Source organism: Fringilla coelebs, assembly GCF_963513975.1.
Source record: "Fringilla coelebs genome assembly, chromosome: Z".
Lineage (NCBI taxonomy): Eukaryota > Metazoa > Chordata > Aves > Passeriformes > Fringillidae > Fringilla > Fringilla coelebs.
The window spans coordinates 63,738,470-63,750,758 of NC_140031.1; positions in this window are offsets into that span (position 1 = coordinate 63,738,470).

The window sequence follows — 12,289 nt, forward strand, 5'->3', positions numbered from 1 at the left end:
ATCTCCTAGACTGCTCTGAGATCTCAAGAATTCTTGTTAGGCTTTGTCCTTGATAAATTGCTCTCGGCTGATGAGTCTTCCCTTGAACTTATCAAAAACATCTTATCCTGGTCCATAGCAGGAAATTCTGATGTCTATCCAAGGAAGGGGATAAGAGATAACCCTGAAAGCCTTAGAACTTAACTTACCTGAATCATAGCCCAAGTAGAATAATATTATTGTTACTAAAATTTTGAGGAAAAGTACTAGTCTGGATTGAGGCCAGGATAGAGACTGACTGATGACTGAAGCCAAGAAACTTGCAGCCCTATGAACAACAGTCCCAAGTGATGCACTTTGAGCTCCCCGGGGCTGCAGGGCTGCACCAGCATCTTGTGGTCTCTCAGAGCTCACCAATTCACAGGTTGCAGAACAGAACTGTAAGTGAAAACTGAGAACGGGGCCTGTGTGGCTATCCAGCTCCTTGAGGCTCAACCCTTCACCCACAGAGATGCAAACACATTTGGTGTCAATCTGAACAGGCACCTTTCACACATCCATGTACACATCTGTGTTTGTGTGTCTGAATTCATTTAAATATCCTCTATAAAGTCTAGCATGAGTCTGCCGTTTTGAATCTTTTATCAAGCCACTGTTGTAATTGTAGTAAACCCTTTTGCTTCTCTTTCTAAAGGTTAAATTTGTCAATGATCATGCACTGCCAAATCTTTTATACATAAACCATTGACCAAGGGTCTGGGATAAGACTGTGCTCAGCTGCACCTGGGCTCCATCAGGAGTTCAGAAAGCAAGGGGGTCCTCATTGAACTTCATGTCTCATCCTTTTGCATCCTTACCATTTTGCATCCTTAGACTATGTGTGAATCATTTTAAACTGATTCTGATCCAGCTATGCCTCATAGTGCAATTTTTCCACATATGCTTCATCTATATGCTAGGTCATAGAGTGAACCTTGCTGCTGAAGTTTTTTAAGTCATGCTTTCACAAATTTATATTGAATGTGCTTTTGCCAATACTCTCAATAGTGATTCTTTAAATGACCTAAATGATTTCTTTGTGACATCACTGAAAGAAAACAGCTTGTTCAAAATGGAGATATAACTGTTTCTTCATGCCACTCACAGACCCCAGAATATCCTGGATATGGAGATATGAAATAAGACAGAAAAATTCAATGGAGGAAAAGGCAGTTACAAAATTGAAAGACACAGCATGAGGCTCAGAAACCTCAATTTACAGCCTGAAGCAAGCCTGGTTTCAAACAATTCCTAATACCTCCAGTACTGCCCAGTGCTACAGCCAGGGTCCTGGACAGACTCACAGATCGACTGAAAGAAGACAAAAAGAGCATGGTTGTTTCTCCCAGTTAAGTGAAGTCTTGAAGGCACTTGATTACTTTCTGTAAAAATATCAGATTACAAAATGCTGTGTTGGATGAGAAAGTTTTTGAGCTAAAACCTGATGTTGGTCTAAGAACAAATGGATACAGATTTACTGTCAATAAGTTTAGAGCAGACATTTGGGAAGGTCACTGGAGCAGCAAAGTTCCAGCAGTGCCTGCCCCAAGAACTGATAGAGAGAGGCTGCCAGTCTGGCTTTTGAGAGAAGCAGAGATGAATTTTTCAGAGGGCAGTTTGATGAGGTGCCAGAAGGAGTGAGGCCTCCTAAGCCATGAACCAGTGCCAGTCTGGGTTCTTTACCTCAAAGCTTATCAGCAAAGGCATCTCTTGACTATAAATCATTTGCTTGGCACTCCAATATATGGCAATTTCTATATTCAGAACACATTACCTAAAGTGGAGGTGAGGCACTGCTTCCTTGCTCAATTTAAGCACTTGAAATAGCGTATTTGTTTTCCAGGAATTATTAACTGGAAATGGCACATGCATGAGATTTTCACACATGGTTTGTCCTGGGTTGTATTGTTAAGAGCAGCCTGAAATGCAGACCTCTGACCACTTTTACTGCCTGTCCAGCTACTGTGATCAGCCATGAGGCAATGCTGGCAGGTGACATCACTAAAAATCAGGCACATTTTCTCTCACAGAAATGTGCTTATCCTTATGTCTTCACTGTTATTTTGCAAATCTTCTGTCAGAGTAGCTACAGAATTCGTACCATCAATCTGTAAGGGAAAACAAACAGAAGAAGCATGACAGAATTTCTCTGATGTAAGCTTTGAAACCTCCCAGGTGAAAGGACTACATTTCTTTCAACATTGTGAGTGAAGAAGTGTTTGTTATGCCCCCGTGTTCACCGCACAACTGTGTATTTTCAGCATTAAGAAAGGAAAGTGATGCTGATTGGTGTGTGGCCAAGTCTGCCTCTCTTCTCTGGAGCAATGTGAGCACAACAGTGTAGAGCTCATCTCACACTCCCTTTCATGGTGCAGGTTTCTCATCATGTTCTAAAAGAGAGCTTTCCACAAAAAACTTGCCTTTAGAAACTTTTTCTCACAGGTGATGTGTGAGGACTGCAGGTCCTCAGGATGGCAGTATGAATCTGAGAGGAAAACTGTGTCCTTAGAGTACCAGGTGGCCTTTACTCAGGAACTGTGCTTACCTCAGGCAGGCACCAGAATCCTGGGTCCTTAGGCTGTGCCAGCTGAAGGTCTGATCTTTTAGAAACTGCTTGGAGAAGCTCCAGGTTTCTTTGTCTCAGTCTGACTGCTTGTGACCTCAACACTTTTCACTTCCTCAGGCATTGTGCCCTTTCTGCCAGCCCTGGCTGAATAATCATAGTTATTTTCTCATCTCAAAAGACAGAAGGGGAAATGTTAATTTTCTACTAGCTCTCCTTACAAACTACCTCTCCTTAACTTGCTCTTCCTAACAGACCTGTAATCTGTAATAAGATACTTACTGGCTAAGACGACTCACATTGGAAACCTTCCTCATACTCAAGGGTTTGCATGAACCTCCGTGAGAACCAGGCTAGCAGGACAGATGAAGGTAGACCTTTATGCAAAAAGTCTCTAAATTAATCTCACAATCAGGAGCAAAATCTCCAGCTTGCAAGATCAAAGTCACCACTACCAGACATTTCCACCCCAAGCAGAAGTAACACAGCTAGAATGTGCAGGACAAAGGCTGACACCAAGGAATTGGTCACATTTTTTCTACTTCACTTTTTTGGCAGCCCTGAAGCAATCAGAGTTTCTCCCACCATCTGGAATGATGGAAAAAACACGAAGAAAATTTCCAAACTAAAATAACAGCAATAGTCCTTAGGTGGTCCTTCAGATCTATGCTGATTTCCATGGCAGTAATTGGTAAATATCCTCTTGACTAAATGAGCAATCATACTCTCACATATAGACCTTAGCAATATCATTTCTCAATTCTAAGACTGATTATTCTGTTTGAATATTTCAAGACAGAACCAGGAGATTATAGTTAAGAGGAAAAAAGGATAAGTGATGTTCCAATTTTCCTTTTTCTAGGGAAAAGATGGGGGAAAAAATGAAATAGGAAACTCACCACTCATCTGCAACTAGGATGTTACACTTCTGAGGACTTTCCAAATGTGAAAATGAGGGATTTGATAAATGAAAGCAGTGGTATTCTCATTCAGAAGATGAAATGCAAAAGTTCCAACTTCTTTTGTAGATAACTTGCTCCAAGTTATCTACAGCAGCAGTATTTGATGCATCATGTTATGGTAACAAAAGGTTTTTGCAAAAGTACTAGGAAAAGAAAATATTGTTCATATAGATGGAGAAAAAGAAATCCCACCTAGAATGTATGTAGCATTTAACAGCAATGCTTTAGAAGGAAAAGCAAAAATTTGATATTCTTATGAGAACTTTCTATTTTTATAGACGAAATGTGTAAGAGGTTCTATGTAAAGTGACAGTCATCTGAGGAAGGCTGGAGTACTGTTGTGTGATTGAAAGTTTTGGTTTAAACTTTGCATGGCTGCATTAAAATGCAGCAATATTGCAAAATTGACTTGGTTTATCATTTTCAGTGGTATTCACATTAAAAAAGGAGCTGTACTGCAGGTTTTGTGCCAGACTATGGGTGGTTTAAACATGTATTTCTCATTCCTAAGAGACTCATTCTATTTCCTGTTTTCTCTGAAAGACTGTGCAGTTTGCCGTTCTATCCTAAGTATCAATATAGAAAATCACAGATATTGTGCCATTTTCTATCCAGGTTTTTTTCTTATAACTAGAGAGAGAATCTAAATATTTATTCAAAGCTGGAACATGAGCACTAAAGGAGATCCAGTACCACAAGCAGGCCAACAGCTACCAAACCTCACTCAGCTTATTACTTCTTTTGTTGCTCATTGTCAGAAAGTGGCATCTGTATGCAAACAGGTGTTTCTAATCAGCCTCATTTGCTACCTGTAATTTATAGTCTCTAAAACCACACTCATTTCTATGAAAGTGTAACTCACAGAGCAAGATTCACAAATAACTGCCAGGGTACCTTCTTGTCCTTTTGTATTTTGGAAAAAAGTACTGATAGCCCTCACTCAGGGTATAAAGCAACTTCCTCTGCAAGGGGTGAGCAGACCAATTGGATTTCTTGAGAGTAAGAGAAAACACTGTCACCTGGTGTAGGAAACTTGACTAACAGTGCTGTGTTTTGCTGCAATTAGATAATCACATCAATTCATGCAAAAATGAGAAGGAGCTGTTTTGGCCAAACTCTGAGTTTTGGGGAACATCTCTGTGTTGTTCTTCATACACATACATCTAGTACAAGAGTATTATATTTGCAGGGTGCCCCAATGAAGGAAGGAATGATGAATCTGACCCTATGTTCTCAGAAGGCTAATTTTTTATTTTATAATACTAGAATATATTAAAGAATGCTACACTAAACTATACTAAAGAATACAGAAAGGATACTTTCAGAAGGCTAAAAAGCTAATAATAATGAAACTCGTGACTCTCTCCAGAGCCCCAACACAGCTTGGCACTGATTGGCCAATGAGTGAAAACAACTCACCAAAATCCAATGAAACAATCACCTGTAGTAAACAATCTCCAAACACATTCCACACGAGCAAAACTCAGGAGAAGAAAATGTGATAAGAATTGTTTTCCTTTTTCTCTGAGGCTTCTCAGCTTCCTAGGAGAAAAATCCTGGGCGAAGGGATTTTTTTTCAGAGTCTGTGAATGCTACACAAGTGTTTCTTCAAGTCTGAACAGGTAAATTTTCTTATGTGCACTCTGTGTTTCACTGCACATTTCAGTTTCTTCTTTAGCTACTATGATATGACAGGAGGGTCTCTGACTGACTTGTACTCAAGGAGAAAAAGTTCAGATGTAAAAACAGTCTGTAGGGGTAAAAGGAATGACACAGCAAAATGAAAATGTAAAATCAATTTTTTTTTGGTAGACATACTGAAATAGTGCCCTAATGGAAATTATGGCCAGATGAAAGACATATCGCAGAGTAAGACCAGCCTGAAGCATCTATAAAAATGGACTCTATCTGGTTGATAGAAGTTCATATAATGGTGGACAATAACTCAGGAAGGACCAAATTTAAAACCAAATACCAAGATGACTGTTGATCATCATTACTCTCTGAAAACAGCCTGCTCCTGCATGGCAAAAATTCCCACAAAAATGCTAATATCCAAAATTCTTCAATTTCTTAAAATTCAGTCTAACATGTAGCATCTCTTGAACATCTAAACATGCTCTTCCAAAACCGGATTGTACAAGAAAAAGTTCAAACCAGCACTACAGTCCTAAAAAGGATTATCTTTTTGTTTTGTTTTGTTATGTTTTTTCAGGCTTTCTTCCTCCAAAAGACAAGCATTCAAATAGGTGGTGACATTTGTGTTTTTAAAAGGCAGATAATGAAACAGTTTGCAAAGAGTACCATCTCTTCTAGAAAGCACAGGCTTTATACAAGTAAGTATACAAGTATACAATACTTTATGGAGTATACAATCTGCAACTTTCTCAGTTTCCTAAAAACTCAGTTCTCTAACATATGAATCCTTTGTCTGAAATTAATGTGTTGTCTAAGAGCTTGTTTTTTCAAAAGTCTAAAATATACTTTAACTTTTCTTGCTGGAAGAATAACCCTCTCAGTGATGTGGTCTACAGAGAGAAGGTGGAGAATCATGAATCCCTGCCTTAAAGATATGCCCTGGAGTTGTTTCCCAGCTGACTTCCTACAAGATCTGACCGTAGATTCAAATTTATGGTTCTGAGCTATTGGGCAGAAGAGCACAGGTCAGTTTAGCTAGCAGCAAACTTCCAGGCAACCATTAGACTCATGCAACACAAGACCCCCAAGACAAGAAAGAATCAGGCCTGTTGGAATGAGACTAGCAAAGATTATCAGAGGGACAGGGCACCTTCTCTATGAAACCAGGCTGAGAAGATTGCATTTCTTAAGCCTGGAGGAGAGAGTTCTCCAGAGAGATCTTACAGAATTTTCTTGTACATAAAGGGTCCTATAGGAAAGCTGGAGAGGGATTTTTTACAACAGCATTCAGTGACAGGACAAAGGAGGATGTCTTCAAATTTACATAGTAAGTTTACATATTACATAGTAAATTTACATTTACATAATAAATTTACATTTACATAGTAAATTTAGGTAGTAAGTTTAGATTAGATATGGGGAATAAATTCTTTACCATAAGGGTGATGAGACACTGGTACAGGTTGCCCAGAGCTTTGAGACACCTGGGAGGTGTCCCTGCCCAAGCCAGGGTGTTGAAACAAGTCAGTCTTTAAGGCATTTCCAATCATTCTGTGATTTTAGGAAATCCTGAGATGCCAGGGCCTGACAAAAAAATCAGATCCACTTTGAAAAAGTGGGCACATTTTTGAAAAATGTGACATCCACATGCCAAGGAGTCCAAGAACTGATAGAGAAGCTGGAAGCCTCTGCACCATGCAGAGTCAGTTATCAGTCCAGTGCTCAGGGCAGTCTGCATGATTTCCTGCAAAGTCTCCCCTGCCAGTATGCGACAGCATCTGCTCCAGGGTTGTGACCAGATACCAGTCCTGACCGTGACACTGGATCTGCCAGAGGTGTTCGTGACACGTATTGTGTCTATGCCTGGTTTTAAACCCATGGTTTCAGGCTTTAGTTGTCTCCCATTTACGGAGCACAGTGCACTTGCTGCCAGAAGAAGGTGTTTTCTATCTCCTCTTCTGTACAGCAAGATAGGAATGTGGTCTAGCAAGGTGCTAAGCCCTGAGGTTGGGAGCAAAAAATATCAAGCCATTATTCTGTCATGGCAAGCACAAGACATGGGAGTGAAAACTGCTAACTTTCAAGTTAGTACATTGGCACATGGCTTACCCAGGTCTATAAAGCCAGTGTAGATACTGTAGATTCTGTGTCTTTTTAAAAAGGCACCAGACTTTCAGTCATGTCTGGCTGACTGCTGTGTTCACACTTAATGTTAAACAGCACATTGGCAGTGGGAATACAAGAACAGCGGCAATTAGTTTATATCAATAGCTACTTGTTTCCACTTATTTTGTTATAAGAATCTCAGGATGCAGAGAATCATGTTGTGCTGAACTTGCATTTTCAATGATCTGAGTTGCTGCATGCCTAGTTTGTGCAAGAATTTGTTGCAGTTTTCTCTTATGCTGAGACATTTCTGTGAAAATACTGCTGTATAGCTATTGATAGAGAAATACTCTAATAGACTAGTGAAATTACCAACTGTTTAAAATTTGAGCCAAATATCCATCCCATTTTCCCCCTGAGTGCTGTTAGTGGAATAAATGCAGCTATTATTAGGGTGAAGAGTCTATCTTGTAGTCAGTGTTAGGCTCAGGTAAAATACTACTTCAGCAGTAAGCTCCTCTCCTCTCTTTGCCACTTCCTCTTGTATTCTGTGGTACTGCATCCAACACGCAGACCAGTTTTGGAAACAGATCTTCTAAGAACTGATCTCTAGTCTAACACTGGCAGCTCACAACTATTTGTTGCTTGAAGCAAATTTTCAGCTTACCAAGCACAGCTTGTAGAAAACTTTGTGGTTTATTCCAGTCTTTGATTTGCTGATTGGTTGTGTTTATCATAAACCGCAAAGGGTTGTGAACTGACATGCACCAAAGATCTTAATTTCTATTACTACAGCATCCAAATAACAGGGCAGCTTCAAAAGCCTCCTGTAAGGTGTAATCCACAGTCTAAGGCATTTCTACTCTATTGCTGAAGAAAACATAGCCATAAAGGTTTAATGGATTTAGGTAAAGTCTGACCACTGTAGAGGAAAGTATATAATAGCTTTACATATTTCTGTATATAGATGTGTTCATGCTCAGTAATATTTCTGATTCACCCTCCCATTTAGTATCATTTCATTAATTGATCTCTGGACTCCCACGTAAGGAAAACTACAGTTTTCCTACACCAAAGGCACTCACAAGAGTTTTTTATATGCGTAAGGCCCACACAACATTGTTCTATAATCAACACCAGGTGTTAAAAAATTCAGAATCCAGAAAGAAACAGGGAAAAGGCGGTGCCTAGCATCAAGGGAAATTGTGCCAGCATAATCAACACTCATCCTTAGTAAGGTGTACGTGATGGAGAGGAAATGCAAAATGCTTTGCACAGCTTCCAGTGCCAGGTGAGCAGCTACATATAAAGGTCACAATATTTCTTTGCCTCCAAGACATTCTCTGTTCAATGAAAGTGTAAAAATATCTCTGCTGATTAAGACAATGCAGATGTTTTGCATTGTGTGGTTAATATTTTTAACAAGAGAATTGAGGTTTTGTGTAACAATGGTAAAAACTGACAAACATGCTGTCATAAGCTTTTTTTTTAAAAAAAAGGTAGGGGGGGTTGGGAAACCACTAATCACCCCATCATATATGATGAAAGTCTATCATATATGATGAAGAAGGTTAATGGTCTGTGAGAAAAAACCTCATCTCATAGCGACAGACAGGGCTGCAATGTTCTTCTGTACAGGGACAAAGGAAAAGTCAGTGGTAGGCAGGCCACACTTCTAATGGCAAATTACACAGATAGTGTAGATAGTGAGAGGACAAGGAGAAGTGGTTTGAAACTTTAAAAATAATATTTTTTTTTTAAAGTATGCATGTGGGGAAATTTAGATTAGATGGCTCTCTATTCAGAGCGTAGTGTGGAACTGGAACAGATTCCCCAGAAAAGTTGTGGATTCCCCATCCTAAGGCCAGGTCAGATGCAGCCCTGAGAACCTTAATTTAGTGGGTGACACTGCTGCCCATGGTAGACAGGGTTGGAACTGAATAATCTTTTAAGATCCCTTCCAACCCACGCCACCCTATGATTCCACGATAATGCTGAGGCTAGCAAAGATCAATTCCCAAATTTTAGCACTGCTCATTTTTGCAGGATTTTGTCATTAATAGTTTAATCATGCCTTGAATTTTCGATCCCTTTAAAGGCATTAAATATTTAATCAACATTATTAATTCCACTTGTTACAGCTCCTCAAAGCATGATTTCTGGAGATGGTAAACATTTAACATTGTTTTGCTGAATGGATGTCCTATATAGATTTTTAAAATACTGATAACTAATAGATAACCATAAAAAGAAGTAGTAGAAAGTTAATTTTTTTACTTTGAAAATGCCAGTTTCTCAAAGTCTTGTGAGATTCCTGAAGGGCATAATGTGCATTCATCTAGCCAGTGTGATGAACTCCTGCTTGGCACAGTCACTGCTCAAATCTCAGCTTGGCACATGAAAGCCATTGAAGATCTGGACCATAACATCTCTGAACAGGACTTTGATGCCTGAGTCATGCAGGCATTTAAGCATTTCCATCTAAATCTTTTACTTTTGAAAAAGGTAACTAGGCCTACAGAGCTCCATCTTGGTGAATCCCGAGTACGTAATCCCACTAGGTACATGGAGCTAGCTGTGGAATTTTCATTCACACTCACACTGAGCCTCAAGGCTCAACAGATGCCACAAGTACTAGATTTCAGGGTCCCCTGCACATGTGAAGGAATTGAACAAATAATGCTGATGAAGAAGACCTGAGTGTGTGTGCCATTGTTCACCAAGAGAAGCAAGAGAAGATGCTACTTTGTAGTTTGGACCTGTATTTTTACCCAGGAAAATACCTGATATTGCTTGAAGAATCTGGAACTAGTGGCTTGCCAGAATGTCACCATAGCTCCACAAGTGTCTGCAGACAACATCCACAGTTCCTGCTTAGAAATTACAGGCCTGTGTTAAAAGTTAAAATTAGCTACATGAGAGGAAAAAAAAAATCATATCCATGTCTTATGGCTCTTTTACTTTGTTCGAAAGCTCCCCACCTCAGAAATCATGGCAGGAACCTACTGTTGGCAGATTGTGATGGACTAACCCAAGCAGGCAGCTAAACCCACATAACCACTCCCATTAAGAGGGATGGGAAAGACAGTCAGAAGGCTTAAAGGCAGAAAAATCATGTATTGTGATAAAAACAGTTTAATCAATAAAGCAAAGTCTGCACAGGCAAGCAAAGAAAACCAAAGTATTCATTCACCACTGCCCCTTAACAGGCTCTAGGAAAACAGGGCTCCATCATGTGTCTTTCCCCTATAATCATCACCAATGTACAAAACAAAATTAAATTAAAATTTTCTTCATAAATATTTTCCAGCTACCTGGACCTTTTTACTCCTCTCATGTTTAGTCAACTAATATGCAGTCCTGCTTCTGATGTTTGGAAGACTAATAAACTTGTCAGGAGGGTTGCCCAATGACTTCCAGTTTCTCATCAGTAAATCTGAGCTTGATCTTCCTTGGCCTAAATGGAGGACAGGAGAAGGCAGGGGAATAAGCAGCTTTAACTGCATTTATCAGCCCACATCTTCAAAATGAAGACTGTAACAGTAACCGCTTACATGGCTAATGTTTTATTTGCTGAAAGCATGAACAGCATTAGAGTTCCTAGCACTAAACTGTAGCCAGCAGTGTAGATTTGGAATTTGTATTTTGCAGAGAGCAGCACTGATCTGCTTGGGCCATTTTGAGTGATGAGCTAAGAAGCATCAGTAAGCAGAGTGGAATTTATGACCCAGTTATCAGTTATTGGCTACTTATCTGCAAAAGAAGTTTTGGTTTGATTTTTTTTAACAAAAAAAGGAACTGACATCTTATTTTCAGAGAAGTTTTCAGAGATTATGAACTTTCTACATATCCTTTGCTTCATCCTTTTATGCTTCTGGGTGTATAACATGTACCTGTAAGTGCATATATGTATTTCTGTATTTATGTATACACACAGCAGGAGTAAACCCCATTACTGGTAGGATGGCTGTGCAATTCTTTCAAGAGAAAGGCCAGGACTTCCTGTGGTCATATGTATAACTCAAGAAAACTCTGCAGGTTTGATCAGAGAAGCAAATATAGAGGAGAAAGTGACTATGGCTGTCCCCCAGATACTGCTTGTCAACACAATAAATTAACCTCCATTAGTTAGTGAACACATTGCAGATTTACAAACCAGAGTGGTCACTTTAGACCTCAATTCTGTCTTCAGCTTTGGCTTCCAAGTACGTCAATATTGGACCTTTAGACTAGTGCTTGTCTAACAATTTTCTCCTTTTGGTAAAGTTGCACAGGTCCTGAAGTTTCTCACTGAGAACGAGGTCTTTGCATAGCATCAGAAATGAGGCAGAAGTAGAGATGAAAAATACGCACAAGTGCAATCTAGTTGGCTTGCTGGAGTCAAATAGGAGAGAGATTTGGTTTGTGCAAGAATGTTATACCACTATACCTCAGGACTTCATAGTCCTCCACATTGTAAATCTTCCTGAACTGTAGAAGAGAAGTACTGGGGTGGAGAGTGGGGATTAGAGACTGGAAACAGCTGGGACACAACATGAAGTCTCGTAGTTTCTTGACCTGCAGAAGACAGATGTTGGGGAAGATGAAACAGGAAAGCCTTACAAATATGATTGCCTGGCAAAAGATTTTGAAAATATAGAAACTACAAGCGAGATTGAAATGAAAGCAAGCTTTGAGATCCGTTAGTTACTGAAGAATGGGAAAACAATGGTGTGGCCAGCTGAAGGTAATCCCCTTTTGATGAAACAGTATCCTCTGCTTGCAGACAGGTCCAAGGGTCAGAGCAGACCCTGCCAGCTTGGCAGAAGGGGTCCGAAGAGTAGTTTTTAGGGTTTAAAATGTAGCACAGTATGGTAATGTTGTGATTTTTATAGGCTGTATGTAAATGCTATAGGATTTGTATGTTGTACTGGATTGGTTAGTGAGAATCAGAATATTCAACACAGAAGATGATTTATTGTATTGTAACGGGAACTTCTCTTCTTCTTGCTCTTACTCTTTA